This window comes from Anoplopoma fimbria, unplaced genomic scaffold (genome assembly GCF_027596085.1).
Source record: "Anoplopoma fimbria isolate UVic2021 breed Golden Eagle Sablefish unplaced genomic scaffold, Afim_UVic_2022 Un_contig_13662_pilon_pilon, whole genome shotgun sequence".
Lineage (NCBI taxonomy): Eukaryota > Metazoa > Chordata > Actinopteri > Perciformes > Anoplopomatidae > Anoplopoma > Anoplopoma fimbria.
In genome coordinates, this window is record NW_026554438.1 from 11,425 (window position 1) to 35,851 (window position 24,427).

General features: G+C 38.6%; 2 pseudogenes; both read left to right on the forward strand.

Annotated features, from left to right (window-relative positions):
• The first annotated feature begins 216 nt into the window (after positions 1 to 216).
• On the forward strand, positions 217 to 7,464 carry LOC129088623 (vasodilator-stimulated phosphoprotein-like; annotated as a pseudogene).
• A 1,738-nt stretch (positions 7,465 to 9,202) lies between these two features.
• LOC129088622 (RAC-beta serine/threonine-protein kinase-like) lies at positions 9,203 to 24,015 on the forward strand (annotated as a pseudogene).
• Positions 24,016 to 24,427: the final 412 nt, after the last annotated feature.

The following is a 24,427-nucleotide window of genomic DNA, read 5'->3' on the forward strand; positions in this document are numbered from 1 at the left end:
GAGAGAGAAAGAGAGCAGTGAATGTTATCGTCCTTCACCCCCAACACACACACACTTTCTGCAGGGAACCACTTGTACTAATCGTTATTCCCCCCCAAATAAACAAAACTGAACGAAGGGAAGAAAGAAATCAAACAGAAATCAGGGCTATGCCACAGGGAGACAGCAAAAGAGGGAGGTGTGACAATACAAATTTTAAAGAGCAAGTGAAGGAGACGAGAACAGGAAGAGAGAAAAAAACCTGTCTAGGAAATGAGAATATAAAGGCAGAAGTGCAAGTGGTTGGTGTTAAACAATGTCATGAGAGAGAGCGATGGAGGTGTGCAAGAATGACATGTTTGATTGAATAGACAACGAATGTACTTGTGAGCGGAGGGATTCAAGTTGATGAGAAGAAGCAGATTATTAAAAATACTTCCTACAGCTGGAATATGGGGTGTCATTCTTTAAAAACAGTGATAATGTTAGTCCACTCTAAACTGTGTTTTTATTCCGAATCACTTTGAATGTCTCATGCTTTGAAAAGTGAAAATATGCAGAAACGTAGGATACTGCTTTCTATCAACTCTAAATTTGACCGTGCTAAACAAGTTCTGAAGTTCAGACTCCATTTACGTCTGTTTGTCTAGAGCTCATAGCAGCTGTTCTGTTTCTACAGTTGTCACATATAAAATGAAAATATCAGAGCTGGATTGTCTGTATTTCCTGTGTCTATAAAATTCTAAAATACTGTTTGAGAAGTCGGTTCATATCGCTGACAGGTGAGACAATGCAGTCCATATTAGGTAGCATTCAGCTGAGCATAGGAAGTGGTGAAAACATGACAACCGTTTCTACAGGAAGTAAATATTTCCCACAGGCCACAAACTTCGAAAAACAAGAAGACTTAAATTGTCTTTATGATTCGAGCATAGAAATAGGTCTACTACTACTGTAATCCTGTTTTTGGGGCCATTTTAATACATTCAGAGTACAATATTACTCTTGATTACTGCTGTTGATAATATCACTAATACAGCTATTAATTCAGAACAGTATTTTTTATAAATAGGTATGTGCAGTAGCCTACACTGCAAACATACCTCTATTTTCTATTTCCTTACTTTTTCCTGAAAACAATCAAAATGATTCAATACAAATACATTTAAGTCTTACAAAAGCCTGGGTGACTATGAAATATTAAATGCCAGATGCGTTTATAGAACCCCAGGGATTTGAGTTTTTCCATTACGTGCTCCTTTAAACTTCTACATGACTACATTTCAAAGAGAAATAACTACATTTATTTGACAATCTATTTTTTTTATACATAAAAAATACAGTTTCAAACCCTTTCAAAGGTGTGACATGGTAAATAGACTTGGATTTGTACAATATAGTAAATTAGTACATATAGTAGAGTAAATCATTCACCCACATGCATACACCGAACAAAGCCTCGTGAGCTGTTATTGCCCAAGGCCACATGGACTGGAGGAGCCTAGCATAGAATTGCCAATCATCCGATTGGAGGACAACCTGCTGTACCTCTTAGCCACAGCCGCCTACATGAACATGGAGCCCCCCAAAAAACTGAGCCAACTAACTAACTAACAGCCGGACAATAATACTTGCTGGTTGCCAGTAGCTATCTCTGCAGCACTATACTTTATATTTTTTGAACGATTTCAAATTAAATTCAGGCCAGATCTTAGACATTGCACCTTCAAAGATATCATGTATTGTTAAAGATTGTATTATATATAATGTATTAAAACAAGATAAATTGCGGTTGCCAATATGTATCGGTAAAAATTATGGAATCATTTGTATAATTTATCACTGACAAGAGCCTCTCTGCTGCATATTGAGTACATTTGCTTTGATACTTTTTTATTTTTACTTGTAATGTTGAATAAAATACTTTTACTTGCAATAGAGTATTTTGACATTGTGGCATAAAGAACAGAATATGTCCTACACCAGCCGGCCGTGAAAGAGTTTAGTATTCAAAACACTCACTGTTGAGTAGGACTCTATATTTATCTATATAAAAAGACTACAAATCTGACTTGGCTAGTTACAACTAGGTTATAGAACTCAACACTGCGATGCATTAATATTGTGTTCTACACCAAATTAGTTTTTAGCTTCGCCACCCACCCTGGTGTTGGGTGGGTCTTTCCTGTGTTTCCAGTTTGTCTTGAATACACATATGATGACCAGAAATCTCATCGAGTACTTCTTTTAGCTGTCCATATCTATACTACTACTGTTACCACACTACATATCACAATACTATTGCTCTGCACTTCATTCCATCCTTTTTTTCTCGTACTCTGCATCTCAACACCTTTTCTTTCTCATCATTTCTTCTACCCACAGTGAGTCCAGTATCTGCCAAGTGAGGGCGACAGTCATGCTGTACGATGACGGCAACAAGCGGTGGGTGCCAGCGGGATCTGACAGTCCTTCCTTCAGCCGCGTCCACATCTATCACAACCCTGGGGCCAACACCTTTAGAGTGGTGGGCCGCAAACTGCAGGCCGATCAGCAGGTACAAGACAACTGTTCACAGACACACACACACACACAACACAACACACACACACACACACACACACACACACACACACACACACACACACACACAGCCAAACAGACAGTCACCTTCACGTTGTACACGCACATAGTGCAGTCTCTCTGGTCGAAGGTCACACCCACCAAACTTTGTGAATACTTAATTTTTCTGTATTTACCTCCCTTGAAACACAATGAATAAAACAGACAAACTCAACAATGTAGTTTACCAGTATAGCTCCAGTTTCTGAACGTTCATTGAGCACATTTTAAGTTTGGTGAATTCTGACCATCAGAGACTAAGATAAGTGAGGGCTAAGTTGAGAGCAGTGGAGACAGCATCCTTTGGGGATCTGTTGTTCTAATTGGAAATTATTTCCTGTGCTCTTTATGAACAGTACAGTATCATCACCACCTAGTGGATTTTAGTCACATTACAGCACTTACACCTTATAGTCTAATGCAATTCAAGCATGAACAATATAAAAAGCTTAACAAATTATTATACATTTGAATCAACTCACATCTGACCTCCATCTGAATTGCATTTCAGTGTACATGACATTATAAAGTATGACCCCCAAAGTCTCAAACCCTCTATACTGTCACTATTATGTGTTTCCTGCCAGGTGGTGATCAACTGTCCCATTATCAAAGGGATAAAATATAATCAAGCCACACCAACTTTCCACCAATGGCGGGATCCCAAACAGGTGTGGGGGCTGAACTTTGGCAGTAAAGAGGATGCTGCTCTTTTTGCCAACTCCATGTTGCATGCATTAGAGGCTCTCAATGCACCGGCGGGCAAAGGTAAACAAAGCAATGGAAGATGGCACTTTAGATCCAGCTCAGTCAGTGCTGATTAAAATAACAAATAAGGGGATTTTGCAATTGTTTATTTTTTGTGATAGTCCCAGTGTGATTTAATTTGGCTGGTCTAGTTGGTACTGACACATCATTTGGAAATACATCCATTATCAAGCCATATGTTGCGTGCTGTGTTTGATTATTTCCAGTCAGTGAAAAATCACTGTCAGCTAAAATCAAATATGCCTAATGACTAATCAAATGTAATCAAAAGTACGTGCATATAGAAATGTCATCAGCTTGATAACACCTACTGCAATGTATCTCATGAATGTACGCTATCAAAATGACATTGAGGCTCACATTTAGGTGGGTTTTTGTGGATTACAAGCTTGCTTTCATCTGCTGCTTTATTTAAGTTTAAATGGCCTTTACTCAACACACAAAATAATGTTTCTGCTCAGGCACGGTTCAGACGGGGCCCTCTGAACAGGAGCTTGAACACCAGAGAAGGTACCATTTATTATAAATGATACCGAGGCTGCAACTAATCTTCATTTTCATTAGAAATACGGTCTTGATTTTATTTTCAATTAACTGTTTAGAGCATCTTCAGAAAAGTATGAAAAATGTCATGATGTCTCAACACCCAAGTGGATGTCAGATTGTTTTGTTTATTCAATCAACAGTCAAAACTTGATTGAAAAATGCAAATATATTCAGTTAACAATGATTACCTCATAAAGCTCACATTTGAGAAGCTGAATCCTGTGTGTTCATAAATGATTGAAATGATTAATCAATTAATCAGCTAAACCTTCCAGAGCTGAATGACACTGTTACAGATTTAACTCAGCTGTGGAGAAAGCCAAACATAAATATGAAACAGCTTTTAACACCAGCATCAGAACCATCTGACGATGTCTGTCCAGACTAGAGCGCCAGAAGCAGGACCAGCAGGAGAAAGAACGCCTGGAGAGGGAGATGCAGACCTCTACTGCTCCTCCTGCTCCTCCTGCCCCACCGCCCGCTCCACCCGCCCCACCGGCCCCCCACCACCTCCACACCCACCACCTTCCTCAGGAACCTGCCCACCTGCCCCTCCACCACCTCCTCCTGGGGGCATGGTCCCACCTGCACCACCCCCGCCACCTACTGGAGGAAGTGGAGGGGAAATGATCTATGTGCAGCTCTGTCAGGAGCCAAACTGCGTAAAACAGTCAAGGTAGGGTACCTGCATTATCACCTTTGCGTACTCCAACACTGCATTGCCATGGTGCATACTTGCTCTGCTGTATAGACTATACAAAAGATGTAGCACAAATGATGGATGATTTTGGTTTCCATGTTCTAGTTAATGACAAACTGAGGACGTTGATCGATTAACCAAATTCCTGTGAACAAGGTGACTGGAGGGTTTTTTGTGTTTCTAGGAGGAGGGAGGAGAAGCAGCATCATCCCCCAAACCAGCACCCTCATCTGGTGGAGGTGGAGGAGGTGGTCTAATGGGAGAGATGAGCGCCATCTTTGCTAGAAGGTAAGTTGTCACTAACGAGACATGTAGGACAGATATGTATGTGATGATCTGAAGCTAGGGACTTCTGAATGTCAATTATACAACTATTTTAAATAGGAGGAAAGCTGCTGATAATCCTGCTTCAAAAACGGTAGACCCTCACAATGTAAGTCTCATGTCGGTTATTTCATGTATAATTGACTTCTTCGCATTATTCTGTAATGTTTGTGGAAGGAGCAGCATGATTTAAGATAAGAGTCTATGATAACTTTGGTTAATGTCTGTATATGAATACAGGAGGATTGTGACTCCTCAATATCAAAATTCTCAGGAGCAGGAGGTGAGTCGTGTTCATTTCTACCCGACAGGACTGTACAGCCACATAAATGGCTTTTCAATGTATGACTTCTCATTGCCACACCAAATCATATAAAAAAAACAGTTTTCAAACTAACAAGAAATAATTTATTCTTATATTCTTTGTCGGCAACCAAACCATTGGATCAACCTTAGAATAAAATATGCTTCATATATTAACTCATCTCTCACATTTCATTTGATCTTATGGCCATGTACTGTAATAATACAATCATATTTCATCAGAAATTGATGGAAAGGCCAAAGAAAAATGTGCCATTAATCCAAGGTAAGAGCCTTATCAATAAAAAAAATGTCACTATCCAAATGATTGATCATTAAATAACATCACATTCCACAGCCAAAAAACCCAAACATTTTAGCAGTTGCCTAAAATAATCTGCATGTTTTTGCAAACAGGCCCAAATCCTTAGACAACAATCAGAAAGACTCCAGCCCCAGCTCCTCCACCTCTACCTCCTCTAACTCCACCACTACCCCAGTGTCCAGGTATCAGTCCCCCCTCTGTCCACACCTGCCAAAGTTCTCTCCTGTCCTGAGAGTCTCCTTCTCAGTGCTCTCGGCTTTGTATGCTGACTACAGTATGAGCCAGTGAAATGAGCTCATACTGTATCACTGCTGTCATCGTTAGTGCTGTGTTGCTAAAAAGGACTCACTACGACAGATAAAGCATTCAACATTTGGGAGTTTATGTCTGAGGCTGTAATAGTAGCAAGAGACTGAAACTGAGACTTGTTACTATGCTTCTTTGGTGACAGTCTTCCGTATCACTGCTTCACTAAACTTTGGGAAGTTTTGCTCATGAAGTCAGAATGTCAGAGCAGAAAGACTATTAGCATTGGTCAACCTGAGTAATGAAACTCATTAGTCATTATTGCTCCACTATTTCAACAAACTCCAGTATAAAATAAGATAAAATAAGATAAGATAAGATAAGATAAGATAAGATAAGATAAGATAAGATAATCCTTTATTAGTCCCGCAGCGGGGAAATTTACAGGATTTACACCAGCATAGAGTATAGTATATTGACAAGCAAAACAGGACTTTTAGATTTTCAGAGACTTGTTCAAATTTCTCTATAAAGACTTGCTCTCGCTGAACTATAAGCAGCTGTTGAGACGATGGGAGATCTATGCTAAATATTGATTTCATGCACTGTTTTAACTGTCTGACTGCTGCTGTTCTGTCTCCCTCTTTCTCTTACTCTTTTATTTGTTTATACCTATAAAGGGCTTTTGTTATTTCTGTCTGAAATAAGGTATGCTGCTTCTCCTGCCTAGCTCTTTCATGATCTCAAAAAAACAGATTTTTTTTTCTTTCTGTCTTAGGATGAAGGTGGTGAAAACAAACTCTGATGGTGCAGGAAATGATAGTAATATGGAAAGAATCAAACAGGTTGGTTTCTTTTTTACACATAAAACACCATCCTGCAGCTAGACTTATAGCAAAGCTCTGTGTTATGCCTTTTTCCTCCTCTTGTTCATTATCAACTTTTAAGTCAACAAGAACAACATCATTTTTTCTGACACAGGGAATGATGTGGCTTTTGTTTTTAATGAACAAAGATGCTAGAAACAATGTTGTAATATTATCAATGTGTTTCACAGTCCACCGGGATTTGCAAGCACCAGGGAGTAATGTCATCAAATGCGCAACAGGATGCCACTAATGTGCAATGTTATCGCATAGAGCTGTTTACTAAAAAACTGATTGACTTTAATTATGATGAAGGATTTGGCAAGTAAGAACTTTCTAATATCAAGGTCTTATGGTATTGTATATGTGTTTGAAGGAAATTCTTGAAGAAGTGAAAAAAGAACTTCAAAAAGTTAAGGAGGAGATTATCACAGGTGAGCTCTACCTTCTATGCTGTCCCTTGCCATTAGGTTGATTTATTAAGCTTATACAAACTATTAATATTGAAAGAAAGCTTTTGTGTTTTACTCTTAGTTATATTACTGTTTTCTCTCCCAGCACTGATCCAGGAGCTGCAAAATGCTGGGCCAAAAGGTGAAGACTGAAGATTCGATCAAGAAAATAATGAATAGATGTGAATGTGTTATCATGCAATGTCTGGACAATTTATTTTACCTGATGTAAATTGGGCTATTTTTTATATTCCTGACCAATATTGGATTTTCGAAGCTAATTTTGATATTTAAGGGTAACACAAATCTGATAAAGAGATATCGGTCAATAATCATTTTTTTTTTTATATGAACATGTAACATTCACAAACTTTTTTTGTAAGAATTCCTCTTGTTGTTAAAGAATTGTGGTTACAATATGTACTAAACAGGACATATTGCATTTGAAAAATAAACTTCCAGTGTTCTTTGGTGGACAAATGTGACGGAGCCACTGTTTCTAAATCAACTCAAACATATCTCTGGCATTTCAGTACTACCATTTATTGTTACCTAGTAAATTATATGCAACAGGAAGAACAACAACTTCAGCTTACCCCCTGTAGAACTCTTGTGCTTTGTAAATGTGCTCAATTACAAGTAAAAGTCTTGCAAAATAGTGCAAGTCAGTTGTCAGTTGTTGCCCTGGTAAATATTCATATATTCTGCAGCATGATGGAAAGCAGTCAGATTCCAGTATCAGAGAGGCCAGGCATGGGAAAAGCAGCCTCCTTTTGTCACTCAGCACTTTGGAATAAGTACCGGAGTAAAGCTTGGCGCCTACTGTCAAACTCCAAAAATGTGATAAAACATTACAATGCATTAAGGTGTGATAAGCATTTTAGTGTTGTAGCTTGTTGAGGTAGTAGTCTGATTTATCACAATGCATTATGTTGTATTTGTTTAACATATGTTTTGTGTGTGAAAATTGTAAAATTGTATGAATTTGGTTATGAGTGACATGGTTGTCAGCTGTATTGGAGTAAAAAGTTCAACCTTCCCTTTTGAAAGATAGGGAAGTACAGGTATAAGTAATATGAATTAGAAATACTCAAGTAAAGTACAACTGCTTTTAAATTGTTCTTAAGTGCGGCATTTGTGAAATGGCTTTCTGACAGTGTATCCCATATGTCTCAAATTGCCTTGGGGCTGGTCCTGGTTTATTTCCCTTTCACAAAGCACATTATGTGCATTTATTTATTGGCCAATAGCTTCAAAGACCCCTTGTCGTTACACTTGCTTAAGTAAAATTAAGTAAAATATCTTGGTATATGTTTGCAAAGGAAAAGTGTCAAAACAGATTTTTAAAAGTTTTTAGTGTCTACTCTGAAAATACCCAAGAGAAGAGAGAACTCCAACACGCTGTCCTGTAATTTGCAAATATTGAGTTTCGGTTGTGCTCAGGGAAAGAAGAGGAATAAGGAACATTCCAGTGAGATTTAGTCAGCACATCCTCAGGTAAGGCCATTTAGGGACCCTGAGCTGTCAGGAAATAAGCCTCACAGTTTTTGTGCATTAAGTGTATTAGAAGGTGCTTCCCAACATCAAAGATACCACAATCTATAATGGAAACTACAGTTTATATACAAACATTGATTGATAAATCATAATACAAAAATCCTCTCTTCCATAATGGCAATACTATTATGAGGTGTGTGGAACATCTCAGGATAACATTATCATAAAATGGGTGTTTAAGCTACCCCTTAAATCTATTTCTCTAAATAGGCATTCATGTATATATTTCTATATTCACATTATTTTCTGAAATGTTTCTTCCGATTATCTATTCCTACTAATAAATGATTAAATGTAGCTATATTTTTTTGGCATTGTGGAAGCCGACTGTCTATTATTATGTACAAGGTAACCTAAACACTGACGTTATGATCATGTTTCCCTGAGATGCTGCTGCTGCACAGCAACCACACTAACTTGAGATTCATCTGCGCCGTCTTGCCTGCAGGTGGCGATGTGTGTCCAAAGATCTGCGAGCTACCATATATGCTACCAAGAAGAAGAAAGTCCACGGTGTTTTCCTGGGTGGAGGGCCTGCTCTGGATCTAGCCTGTCAAAACTGCATTGAAACAAGAGCAACGTGGGATAAAGTCAGTGAAATGTGCGTTAAATCCTGCTGTGAAATCATAAAATGTAGAATGTATCGGAATTCGTGATAAATTGAGGAGCCTGTAACTTATTATTATTTGACAAACTTGACGTACCTCGCTATTAGCAAGGCTACATCAGTAACCTACAAGAAGGCATATGATCGCTAATGTAAAACAGTGTTTACTAATAATAAACAAACATTTCTAATTTATGATGGGCGCAGCATTCGTTAATAACACTACGGTATCGTTAACTACCTGTAATGCCACTGGATGGAAGCATACGTGTGTCTTTTTCACTGTAGAATTTTAGCTAAATATGTGATACTAAGCTTTAAATGAATTAGCAAAGTAACTACTAACTTTGATGAGATTAAACGTAAAATTACTTAAAATTCGTGATTTTTGTACTGTGTGTCAATTTCGGGTGCACAGTTAATATAGATTCATTGCCCGATGTTTGTTTGCTTCTTAGTTAGATTTACATTTCCCAACTTAATCTCCCGTGAATGGGTTGTTGCAAGTTAATGTATCACTGTTAGCATTCAGCTAACGGCTGTCAGCGTCAGTGCTAACAGCTCGTAAACCACATAACTAATGTTAACGTTAACCGGCAGACTTATATCTAATAGATAATAGGTCAAAAACTGAATTGGTTGGTGAAACCAAACATTGAACCAGATTTGCTGGCAACGTAATGTAAACGGCTCGAACTTACTTGAGCTATAAAGTTAACGTTACATTTTGGAGTTAGGTTGGCCTTAATAAGATATCGGACATTAGTTCTCCATGTCGCACTTCTCTCTCCGGTAAGCTTGCCTGCTCTGTTCTATGGCCAGATCACACAAGAAACTCGAAAAGTAATGTTACACGCTTCTAGACAATGATATTGAAATGTGGTAACTTCACAATTTTGCAGATGTGCTTTACGACGTGTTCCGACTCAATTCTGCCTACAGCTGATGTGCCAAATGACCCTTGATATCAGTAATAGCTATCCACAAGTGAATTATTTTTCACATTTGCCGCTAAAGTATGCAGATACGCGTGACCACCATTACACTTATGTAAATGAGTTGTGTCCGGTTAGTACTCAATCATCTAAATGTTAGACTTTACACTAGTTGTCACCAATAGCTAACATTCTCCATAACTAGCTAAATATTGTCCGTTCAGGATTGGGTGATTTAATGTAAGTCCTTTAAGACAGGTGGTGATCTCTAAAGTGTTTTGTCCTGATTAATGAAACCTGGTGTCACATCTTCTTATTCACTTGTTTTCTGGAAATGGATGGCAGCTTGTCATCTACAGATGTCACTTTAATGGTACCATTTAGAATGACACAACTGATCCATTTCCAAACATTATAATAATTAGAACCATACTAGTGTTACTGATTACATTATTCACGTTTAGTTATTTGCAGCCCTACTGCTACTGTTACTGATACTGTGTTAACATCACTATATGGTATACATGGCACTCGTGACTTGACTTAGTAAAGGGGCCTTGTGCAGTTATGAAAGTCAAAAGTACTTCATTACATTAAGTTAAACTCAGCTGAGCATGTGTTACAGGTTTTGTGCTTCTTGCCGGTCACTAATTATAATCAGACCAGCGGTTACAGTATACGTTACCGTTACTTGTTTCTTTTTTGAAAGTATTTGATATGGACCTATTTTCTTTGTACTGCTTGTTTCATTCAGCAGGTGCTGTTCATATTTGATAACTGTAACTAAGACTTGAACGAGCCAGAGAGAAATCCAGTGTTCCCCTTCCCGACCCTCTCTGAAACACCATGAATGAAGTTAGTATTGTCAGAGAGGGCTGGCTTCACAAACGAGGTAAGGAGCATGAGGATCCGTAAGGTTTCGTCATGCTGATAATTACAAGTAAAATACACTACAAGTGTTCTAAATGAAAACCCTTTGGTTCAATCAGATGGACCTAAAGGGCTCATCTAAAAATGCCACTGATGTGCCTATTGATTGGATGTACTTGATTCAGGTGAATATATCAAAACATGGAGGCCCAGGTATTTCATCCTGAAGAGTGACGGTTCTTTCATAGGCTACAAGGAGAAGCCTGATCTAAACGACCAAACTTCACCACCACTCAACAACTTCTCAGTAGCAGGTCAGTCCTCCAGATGCCAAACATCATTATTTTCTTTGTAACCAGTGCTTTCAACTTTTCAAGCTGAAATTGCTGTTTTGACATCCATATCCTTGGTAGCTTCCTGTAAACATCCATCTTTTTTTTTTTTTTGTTTTTATTGCCATTAAACACATATTGACAGTTATTTAACATTACATTAAAAAAAACACCTTTAGATTGGGCTTCATTTGACATACATGCACATATATGTAAAACACACACACCTATCTATCAATACATATCCCTAAAAACGATAAAAACAATCATTCTTCATTGTGTTTATCACAGAGTGCCAGTTAATGAAGACTGAAAGACCCCGGCCCAACACATTTGTCATTCGTTGCCTACAGTGGACCACTGTCATTGAACGCACCTTTCATGTGGATGGCAATGAGGAGAGGTAAGAATAGGGTAAAATGTAATACTAATAATAATGTTTTTACTAGCCTTGTGTCAAACTATGGTAGCCCCTTTCACGCAGCCTGTTTAATGTGGACGTGTTGCACCTCGCTGTTCTGTATGAAAGGTTCAGAGGCTGACAGTCGTTCCACCACTGAGCCAGCTGAGGTAGTCACAGAGCTGAGCCCTTGTCTGTGTGTGATGGGTCAGCTGGCATAGAGAAACAGGTGTGACGTTTTGATGATGTGTTATTTGTGAGCCCCAACCATCGGTGGATTTCAAAAAACACTAGCAGCAGTTAGCAGCTATAGAAACCAAGAATGGAAGCTAATTGGGGAGACAATAAGACCTGGGATCTCCTTACCCTACAAGTAGAGGACCGGCATTTTACAAGGACGGAAAAGTCACTATTTTCTGTCAGTTGTTTACATTATACATCAAGCTAGATGTCACCGCTGTTGTATTAAAGGTCACGCCTCTTTTGCTCCTGTGGTGCTGGCGTGCTGTCTGAAGTCACACACGGGGGCACTGTTGTTGGGTTTAGTATGAAAAAACAAAGCCAGTGTAACAGCGGCATTCAGGGCTTCTGTGTGTAAAAGACTCAAAAACTTATATTATGGATTTTGCCCCTCAGAGAGGAGTGGATGCGGGCAATCCAGTCGGTGGCGAATAGTCTAAAGATGAGGGAACAGGAGGAGGAGGAACCAATGGATATGTTTGGCTCCCCCAGCGACAGCAGCCTGGAGGAGATGGAGGTGTCCATGTCCAAGAATCGCTCCAAAGTGGTGAGACAATCAGTTGTTGAGGACATAAAAGCTTAAGTTTGATCAGCTCCAAAAGACTGTATGAATATAATAACATTATGGCAATATTTTAATAAATTATATTTTCCTTGCAAGGACATTTGGAATCACAAGGTCAATTACACAACTATCAACAAGGTAGTTGTATTTGAGGAGCACTATATTCTATTGACATTGATTTCTACTGTATGATTTCTTCAGAATAATTCCTTTATGAGCAGTCTACCTCCAGACCCAGAGTAGCTTTTATCCTGCAAACAGTTTTACATTATACTTATTAAAAACACCTTCTCAGTTTTTATGATGACAGTTGAATAATGAGCTGAGGGGAGCTGCAGATTCAGCTGTTAACTGTCATCACTACCAGACACCTTCACATTTAAATCTTTTGTGTTTTAACCAAAATAAGAGCATTTCTTAAATTAGCGTCAACAACAACAACTAGGATGAACTTTTAAGAGCATTCCTCTGATTGAGCCTGGGAGCCACTGATCCCCAGTGGACTCATTTCATTTGGTTAGTTTCTGATATTCATTATTTGAAGACCAAAGCAGTTTATATTAAATAAGAAAAATCCATTATACAGTAATACATTATTATGCAGGAATACATTATAAAACAGTAATACATTATCATACAGTAATATATTACCAAACAGTAATACATTATTATACCGTAAAACAGTAATACATTCTTATTCAGAAATACCGTTACATTATTATACAGGAATACATTTGTAACATTATTAATACATTATTATACAGTATTACATTATTAAATAGTAATACATCATTATAAAGTAATACATCATACAGTAATACATCATTAAACAGAAATACATTATTATACAGTAATACATTATTGGGTACATTATTAAACAGTAATACATCATTAGACATTAATGCATTTTACAGAATACATTATTAAACAGTAATACATCAATATACAGTAATATATTATAAAACAGTAATACATTATTAAACAGTTATACATTTTTAAACAGTAATACAGGATTATACAGTAGTACCTTATTACACAGTAAAACATTATGCAGTAATACATTATTATGCAGTAAGACAATAAAATGCAGTAAGACATTATTACAGTGCATATGGACAACATATTGACTGAATGTCAATGTATAAGAGACATGTGACTTGTATGAAATGCTCATCTCTGCCTAAACATTTCTTGTATTTTTTAATTTTTTTCATCTAGAATGCACAATGTCAACAGTATTTATTTCCAACATTATCCCTAATGAATTCTCACACCATGACCTTCTACACATTACAGACAATGAGTGACTTTGAGTACCTGAAGCTTCTTGGGAAGGGACCTTCGGGAAGGTAATTCTGGTCAAAGAGAGGTCCACTGGAGTTCATTATGCCATGAAAATACTGCGCAAAGAGGTCATCATTGCCAAGGTAACTAAGAGGTGCCCTGTGTGCGTAGACACAATTGCTTTGTAGAAGCCATATTCTCATTTTCCCTATCGTCATCTAACTAGCAAAATACCTCCACTAGTAAAAGAGAAGAGATTCTTTACACTTTTATTTTGTACCTTTTGGGAAAGTGTCTGTTCAGTGTTCGTACATTGTAATTACCAAGTTTGTTACTTTAATTCTGACATATAATTGGATAGTTAAAATAAGTACGTAGTAAGCAGTGCGTTTTGGTTTTTTTTGTTCCGTAGGGTCAGAAATATTCTTTTTGAAGAAAGCGTTTATTTGATACTTTTCATGCATGAATTGATGCCTTTGCTCGATAAAAGAAAAAAAAAAATCTAGACCCACATACACATCCTCTATACACAACAACCAGCTCAATCTGTCTGAGAATAACTCATAATAATTAATGTTGATGCATTATGAATAATATGGGATTACTTTTCCATGTTTCATGTGCTATTTGGATTTTATTTTGGGTAATGCATTGGAATACATATTTGGTCAGCCTTAGGAGGAATGTTGGTATTGGCAGTGGTAGAAGAAGGCTAAAAACTATTTTCTTCATTCAAATGTCTTAACAGGCTATGCTATTTTCCGGGTGCATATTTTTATCTCAAGTTACAGTTACAACATGTTTACATGAGTTAATGCTCATAATCCGCCCTGCTTTTCTCATCCTGGCTGTCCTGCAGCACCTCTTCTCACCATACCTGCAAACTCATAAGAGGTGAAAAAGGTCACAAGCACCCGAACCCAAAACCCTGTTGGGGTTTTGGGTTCGGGTTAGCTTAAAAATGTAGCATTCTGGTGTACTCTGTGAATTTATTATTCAGTTATTAATCAGTATTTCAGCTTTAGTTGAACAGCTGGCTAGTTAGCGGGTTTTTTTTCAATCAATATTATTATTATTAACCTTTATTTAGACAAACTCCATTGAGACCGAGGTCTCATTTTCAAAAGTTTTAGTCATATAACAACACAGATAAAAGAATAGAAAATAAATAAAAACAAGAAAGGCAGTAAAACAACAAACATGAATAAAACATAAAATATACATTTTCACATATCAATCATCATATACAATATGCTTAAAGTCATTCATGGAGTTGAACAAGTTGTTGCTGGTGAACCAAAATCCTTTTTTTGGCCTGAACAAGTCCTTCAAGGACTCGTTTGCGCTGCTTAGCCATGCGCCTTTTTCTTGCAAGCCTTTCTGCCTCTACCTCCTGCTTCCTTTTTTCTCTGCAGCAGTAGATGTTGCGGGCTGACATTCAAGCTCCATCCTCCTCTCTCTGGCTATGCGCCCTGACTCTGTCTCTGGGCCTTGTCTCTTGTTCCTGCTGTACTGATGTTGCTACATAACGTAACTAAACTTTAACGCCAATACACAATCCACTAACGTTAGCTAACGTGATATCAAGCTGACTAGCTTTCCATTATAAACAGGTTGGGAAATATTTGATTGGGTAACGTGACAAAAATATTACGAGACACAACTTGATATGGCAGTTTAACGTTACTCTACCGAATAGTTACCTAACGTTAAGTTAGTTAAACAGCATATTACATAATTCCTAGCAAACAAGACTTAACGCTACCTCAAAACTAGTGTCATTGCTGAAATGTAGATCCAGTATTGGCGGTAACTTGGAGTTTCATCCTTTCGACTTGGAGTGAAAGGATGAAAAGTTGGATGGAAATGAAGACGATGTAGACGTCTTAACGCTGATTGGCCAAGACTCGACACGTCACATCAAAGATGTTTTATTGCGAAGATCACGACATAACCTTTTCTCCTTGTCTCACTCCAATCTGAGAAACGCTGTTTTCCCCTGAAGTAGAATTACAGTTAGTAGAATACAGTTGAGTCGCATATTTAAAGGCATAACTGTGTTGTTTTCCATGGACCAGAGTGTATTTCGCCGTTCTTTCTGACCGTGAGTAGTCCCTCCTTTAGTGTGTGACTGAACTAATGCCGTGTTCACATCAAACGCAAAGCGAATATTCCAGTAATAACCACAACTGATATGAGATGCGGCTTGAAAATCTCCAGCATTTTGTTTGTGAATGTGTGACGAATCTGGTGACAGAGGTGGACAGGTGGGCTGCTGTTGTTGAGTGAACACAACGCACGCACGCTTAGGGAAACCAGTAGGTTTGAAAACCAGTTGGGTTGTATCACCGGTGGCAACAGGTTGTCCGTGTGAAGTGGACGCCATTGCAAGTGGTTACTATGCTGCGTTCACAGTGGTATGGTGAAGTGCGAGATGTTAGATATTAATGTGTGGTTGTTCAATGGCACAATATGGTGTAGTTTATTGCTCTTATACTGCAATTCGTGCCAAGTACAGTCTAAAAGAGCTTGCTAAATAGACCTTTTTTTCCACTGGTGTCAATTTTTTTTATTGCCAATAACGTGAATATGGTGAATAGAAAGTGTTGAATCCTAATTTTCCTGAAGGCAACGGGGTTGAGGAAAGTCCTCAGCCTTCTTTGTTAAGCTGTCACTCATGATTACCCACCCCTCTCCGTTAAAGCCACGCCAGATCAGGGCCAAAAGTCTGAATCTGAAAAAATACGATCTGAAAGTGGGAAAAAAAGATTTGAAACCGAATAAATAAGATTTGAAACTGTAAATATAAGATCTCAAACTGAAAATAGGAAATCTGCAACTAATAAGACCTCAAATATTAAAAAATATATGAAAGTGAAAAATGTAAATAAATATTTCACTCAAAAAAATTCCAGAATTGAATCAAAATTCTATTCAACCCCCAACAACTTTTCATTCACTTATTTTTATTTTTAATACAAGTTCATGACCGAAACTTGTACTTTCATTTTCAATTCTTTATTTCAAACGATCAGGACTTTTGGGATGAATTTGGCTCCAAAGAGGACCCAATGGAGCTCAGTGTGAGTGTGAAGTTGTTTGAGCACAACACCACTGGCTGAGAACTGGACCCTTTCTGGACAGGCGTGTTTAGACACTAGAGGGCAGCACAGTACCTGCTGGTTTCCAGTATGGCAATATTATGTCAGACTGGACACTCAACTTGCCACTTAGTGAGAAATGTGTGCCTGTTTCTAAAACTACTAACTATTTGTCACTGAATGGACACTTTTCTATTGCAGGCTGTTTGGTATCCTCTCTGTTGATATAAAGGAGAAACCTGCTTCACAAAAGATTGTGATTGTCTTCACTGAATGCTGAGACTCAGCTTTGACACACAACAGAACTCCATAGAGAGAGGCTATGAACAGAATGATTTGGCAGGAGGTGTGAACGCTTGTGAAGCCAGAAACATATTTTCAATGGATTATGCTCACTTGTGTTTCCACCTGGTCAGAGGAACTTATTGGCAGAGGACCACATGTGGACCTCTCCAAAAGTGTGCACAGCTGGAATGATGTGGCTCAGAAGGTAGAGCGGGGCGTGCGTCTCTTAATCAGAAAATCGGCAGTTCGATCCCTGGATCCTGTAGTCCATGTCGATATATCCTTGGGCAGGACACTTAACCCCAAATGTGCCATCGGTGTATGAATGAGTAGGAATGTTAGACAGTCTTGATGGGCAGGTTGCACCTTGCATGGTAGCCCTTCCAATCAATGTATGAATGAGTGTGAATGGGTGAATTATGGCATCTAGTGTTAAAGCGCTTTGAGTGGTGGTAAGACTAGAAAAGACCTATACAAGTACAGTCCATTTACCATTTTACCTTTATTGATTGTTTCAATCATCAGCAGCTGCCCTAAACTGACACTAAGCATCAGAGATCTCAACCCTATTTTGCATATGGATGAAAGATATGTAGACCAACTTTTTTACTTTTTTTATGTTCCATAAACAAAGACAGATGTTTTACTTTTTAATCGTTTGTTTCTGTGGCACCAATAGCATTACATTTATACGATTATACTCTGGACACATTAAGAGCCATTTGAAACATTTAAACAAAAAAACATATATTGTGTAATTTGCTGTATTTCCTCTCAAAATAAGGAAGCGGAGACTCTGTCAGCAGCAGGTGTTTGAGAACACACTGTTACCATTTACACTATCAAAGAGTATACTCGAACTGTTAGTGACAGTTAACACATCACAATTTGAAATACAGTAAACAGGAACCACAACATACTCTTCAGTTGTTTGAAAGAAAACTGTGAAATTCCCTTTATTTTGTTGAGTTAGGGAAACTTTATAAACTTTGTGAAATGCTGTCTACAACACCTTAATTATTGGTGCCTTTAATGAATTCAGCATTTGAAATAATGCTTTTATTTATTTATTAAAAACATGGACACTCACATTAATGGAGGCCAGTCTATTCTTGTCTTCCTACTGAACCTCACTATTGTTTCTGGTCATCTCGGACCAGCGTGCTGCTCTACCTTTTCCCGGGTACAGTTCTGCTGAGAAGTGTGTTGTACTGCAGGACTCCCACTATCATTGCTCTTCATGGCTTACACCTCACCCACAGATGTTACCTGGAGGTTGTTAGTGCACATACAACCCCTGGGTGTTGGAATGAAAATGATTGCTTACGGGCAGAGTGATAGTAATAATAATTAATAAGAGGATACTCTTTATACCAATAGATTCTTGTACCCCAGCTGTTGGAGCATTTGGACACTTTCCTGTCCTCAGAGTCAAACAAAGATCATATCAAACTAGAGAGTAAAGCTTTGTATTTTATACTGCAAGTTTTCTGTGTTTCTGACAATAATGTGTTCGTTGGCAGGATGAGGTGGCCCATACAGTTACAGAGAGCAGAGTGTTACAAAACACACGACATCCCTTCCTCACGGTAAGAACACTTGAAGGAGCTCTGCTGGGGAATGAAGCACTGTCTCAGAGTTAGCAGCCAGCAACTTCTCTTTTTCATTAACCACCTGGTCCTCAGATGAATTTACATATTATTCTAAATAAATTACATTACATTACATTACATTACATTACAGTCATTTAGCAGACGCTTTTATCCAAAGCGACTTACAGGAAGTGTATTCAACATAGGTATTCAAGAGAACTACTAGTCACCAGAAGTCATAAGTGCATCTCCTTTCTTAAACAAGCATCTTAAAGCATAAGCCAGAGCAAAAGTATAGTGCAGAGGCAAATTAAATATTTAACAAGAAAAGATTAACAATGGAGATGAAATCTCTTTTGCTATAGTGAAGGTAGCAAAGTTACATAGTTCATACAAATAAAATACAAACAAAACATTACACAGAGTAAAAACGAATGCCCACGCACTAACCGAACACGTTCAATAGAATATACAGTGTATAACATACAGACTAAAAGGCAGCAAGACACAACAACATTGTTGTGCATTGTAGCAGTATGATGGCTCCTTGTGTGCTGAGCAGTTATTGGATGACTTTGCACACCACTGTCAGTCGTTATTTGCGTGATGGTGTATTGGTCACATACAGTGTCTTTAAGGCTCTAGGGATGGCACTTATGGTGTGTCCATACTTAAATCTCTCATTGCCATGAAGTTTGGTAAAGACATTGGTGTTCTCCTCAGGAATCCTCTGACATTTCATTGATAGCTGTCAACAACTTAGTTTGTCCAATACTACAATGATCAAATGTCTGCAAAACCCATTGTGGGTCACATGTTCAGTGCTAATTGGTAAATGTTAGCATGCTAACATGCTACTCTAAAATGGTAGGGAGATTTTTTCTTTTCCCTTTGAGGCAAATTTGAGACTGGTGACTCTGGGCTGTACAAATAAATTGAATTGAAATTCTCACTTTAACTACTAAACAAGAGTGTTATTGTTTTTGCGAGTACGTCAGCTTGCTGATGTTGGCCTTAAGGTGAAAGCAGTGGAAGTGCAGCCTCACAGAACAAGCTACAGACTCTCTGTTGGACCATGTCATTTTTGCTTTTGAGACGATACTGGGTTTGGTAAACTTTGTTTTCCTGTGTTGCTGTTTATTATTGATGGATCCTGATAAAGGATTATCTTATCTTATTTTATGTATCTTAAACAGGCATATAATGTCAGGGTTTCTTTTACTGATTATGTGAATCATCAATATTTAGGGGAGGCCCTCTTATTTTCTTTAACATTCCTGGATGTAAGCAGCCGGTGTTCCTGTAGAATGTCTCTACATTCTTTCATGTCACACAACCAGACTTCACTCATCAGTTTGGGAGTGCTGGGAAACTCACCACCTGTAATGTGTGATCATTTGCTTCCTGCAGACACTGAAGTATGCTTTCCAAACCAACGATCGACTCTGTTTTGTAATGGAATACGCTAATGGAGGCGAGGTGAGACCTCACAGTCACTTGAAGATGCACGAAATGTCAATGGATGTCAACAACTTGCCGTGCACACTCAAGCACTGCCCTTCCTCTTTCAGCTCTTCTTCCACCTGTCACGGGAGCGAGTGTTCACAGAGGACCGGGCACGATTCTACGGGGCTGAGATTGTGTCAGCGCTCGAGTACCTCCATTCACGTGATGTTGTTTACCGGGATCTGAAGGTGAATATACAATGTTCATACCATGACTTCAGAGAAGATGATGTGATGGATTCTGGTTTTAGGTTTTATCTTTTAATCCAGTCAATAAAGAAGATGTCTTTAGTTAGAATAGAATTTAAGCATAAGAAGCATTTTATAGAAGTTTCAGTGTTTCTTTTCAATTGATACTTCAATCAAAGATACACTTCCAGTAGAAATGATCTGGAAATGTTATTTTTTCACTGTTTGATTCCGATACAAAATGACTTATGGCTTCTCCTGGAATCAGCATTAGCTGCTGAAGAGAAATGCTCTATGCCATGTGAAGTCTGAGTGGTGTCTGTTGCACATCGTATAGCCACCTTTAGTCCTTTCCCTTGTATAACAAGGCAGAATGCTCCTTTGATGCATCATATGTGGTTGATCAATAACTCTCGACAGGCAAACCAATGTTGTTTCCATTCACATGGACTTTTGTCCATGGCCACCACTTCAGAACTCCTACAACATCAGTGTAATCCTGTTGTGCAGTATTAAAAAATCTTCATATCATTGTTTTATCATTCTATCAGCCAACACTAAGAATACAGACCACCGGATGCTTTCACAGAGATATACTTTGACTATGACTCGGATCAAACTAAAGGAATCCATTTGCTCAAAGCTGTGTAGTTTGTAGACTCTTTGTCGAAACTAAAAAACATGGCTCATCGAGCGCCTGTGTCAAACCGCTCAGCTCTATTGCTTCTCTCCAGCAGAAAATGTTTGGCAACTGGAAGAATTTTTCAGCTAAACCAACATTTTATTGGTAAAGATTCAGACCTGCAGCAGATTTTAGCTGCTTACTGATGTGGCTGGGCTCAGCACGTCTGTACACATGACATATATTGCGAGGGAGCTCTCCTTTGTTGCTCTTCCTAAAGTTTTCTCCCCGTTAAAGGGGTTTTGGGGGAGTATTTCCTGTACCGATGCAGAGGGTCGGATGTCGCATGTGTACAAATTGTACAGCCCTCTGAGGCAAATTTGTAATTTGTGATTTGGGGCTTTAAAATTTTTTTTTAGTAAATTAACTTTAACAAAGCAACAAATATCAGCACCTTGTCAAGGAATCCTTGACTGTTCAGTCAAGGATGCAAACTGTCTTTTTTCTTCAAATCCCAGCATGCACCATAAGTGGGTGGCAGTTGTGAGGGTATTCTCTATATGGCAGTTCAAAAGTTTCAAGTGTTCACAAGACACCCAACAGGTTTGCTGCTATGCTGATGTCATCTACAGACAGACATCAATTCAGTGATTGCCTTACGCACACTCTGTATGGAAGCAGGAACAAACCTTTGTAAATCTTAAATCACACTCAAACTGTTTTCAAATGGGATAAGGGCTCAGAAAAAGCTTTCATCATATCCATGAATGATCATAAGAGTCCAATCTGATGTGTTTGTCATTTTGTTTCTCTCAGCTCGAGAATCTGATGCTGGATAAAGATGGCCACATCAAAATCACTGATTTTGGCCTTTGTAAGGAAGGCATAACCCCTGGACGCTACCATGAAAACCTTCTGTGGTACTCCTGAATATCTGGCACCAGAGGTAAGGTACTGACACTGACTCTGTGGCACATGTAAAACACAGTTTGACCTCTACAGAAGCTCTCACGTTTTCACACACACTTGGTGTCTCTACGACAGACAGGGTGTAACGATTCTCAAAATCCCCGGTTTCTGTTTAGACCTCAATGTTTTTTTTACAAGATACTTCATTATATTCTAAATACAACATAACATGTATCACATAGTCCTGAAATAACAAGGTTTTGGTGCAGTAAATAGACAACTGTTAGAAAACACCACCTGGATGAGGTGCTTTGTTGAGCTGCCGTTGGGCTGCCGTCTCAGTCATATAGGAGCCATCCTGTTAGCTCCACCTCATGAGGTAATGAAAGCACTGCTTTCAGAATCGTTACACCCAAACGGCAACCTCTGGTGCTGAGAAATGAAGCCAACACAGGAGTGTTAAAACTGGTGTTCTTTAATTGGCCAGGCGGCTTGCAGGGTGGCGCTTGTCCGTAACCACAATGGTTCAAACTTTACCGGCGGACATAAACATGTTTGTTTGCAACCTGCAGAGAAATAATTTCCCCATTGTGGGTACAAAAATGTTTCCCTGGTACAAAAAGTGTGCTGGTGCCTGTGTGAAAATTTACAGGATTACAGCAGCAGAGAGGATAGTGCAAACAACAGACATAAGTAAAAAAAAAAAAAACAAGATCAAAACAAGTATTATAAATAAGTAAATAAGATAGATATCTGCTGGACACTTTTAACTAAGTGAGGAGCCCTCTCACGCTCTTGATACTAATTCTTAACACATTTAAGAAGGTTTCAGAATGTCACTTATTTCTAAGAATATTGTTGTGAATTGTAATCAGACAAATGTCTGTTTCTCAGGTCCTAGAGGATAATGACTACGGCCGGGCAGTGGACTGGTGGGGACTGGGTGTAGTTATACGAGATGATGTGCGGCCGTCTGCCTTTCTACAACCAGGACCATGAGCGTTTGTTTGAGCTCATACTCATGGAGGAGATCCGCTTCCCCAGGAACCTGTCGCCTGAGGCCAAGTCCCTGCTGGCTGGCCTGCTCAAGAAGGACCCCAAACAGAGGTAGTGGACTGGACCAATCCAGTGTGTGTGTATCCATTTTGGGAATGCCTTCCTAATTCTTACATTATCGTGTTTGGTCTGAAAGGTTGGGTGGAGGTCCCAACGATGCCAAAGAAGTAATGAGTCACAAATTTTTCATCACCATCAACTGGCAGGATGTGGTAGAGAAGAAGGTAAGACATTGTGAGGCTAAAGGAAGTGAAACTGAGGTTTGCTTTGAGTCACTGAAACAGAGCCTTCATATTTTTGATATCAGACACTTTCATTGGGCTTTCATAATGGATGCTCTCTGTAGCTTGTAGAAAAAATTCTTACCTTTAGAAAAGATGCTCTCAGGGTTGTGAGACGTGCTGCTGGAAAAGCAGCAGCTAATATCTAATTCATACAGATGAAAGTCAATATGAAATGCTTGCAATGTGTCAGACACAATGTTTATAAAAATGAAATGTTCTTCGAGAAGATATCTCAGTGTCAGTCAGGAATGATACAGTCCTGCTCAGCCCCATAGTGATGGAACTTTAATACTTCAGATATGAAGAAAGTACAAAGGCAGTACGTTACCGGGGCCTACCAGTAGTCATTATATAAATCCAGTAATTTCCCAATCAAAGGGCATTTTACTAATCTTCTCCCCTTCCATTGCCAGCTGACCCCACTCTTCAGACCGCAAGTGACTTCAGAGACAGACACCCGGTACTTTGATGATGAGTTCACAGCACAGACCATCACACTCACTCCTCCAGACAAGTGTAAGTGTCCTCTGACTGGACAGTGACACTGTGTCAGTGTCTGATCCACCACTGACACAGTGGTCCACACTGATGCTGACACCCACTACTACTTTGATTATTATAATTAGTTACATTACTAATACTATTCCCTATATCATTATTTTAATTCAACTAAAGTTATAGCTGCTTTTATAAGTATTCTTAATTTTTCCCTCATTACTCTGCTTAATACTGTTTATGTCATATACAGTCAGGTCCATAAATATTTGGACATTGACACAATTTTCATCATTTTGGCTCTGTACACAACCACAATGGATTTGAAATGAAACAATCAAGATGTGCTTTGAGTGCAGACTTTCAGCTTCAATTTGAGGGTATTTACATCCAAATCAGGTGAACGGTGTATGAATTACAAGACATTTTATACGTGGTCCCCCCTTTTGAAGGGAACAAAAGTAGTTG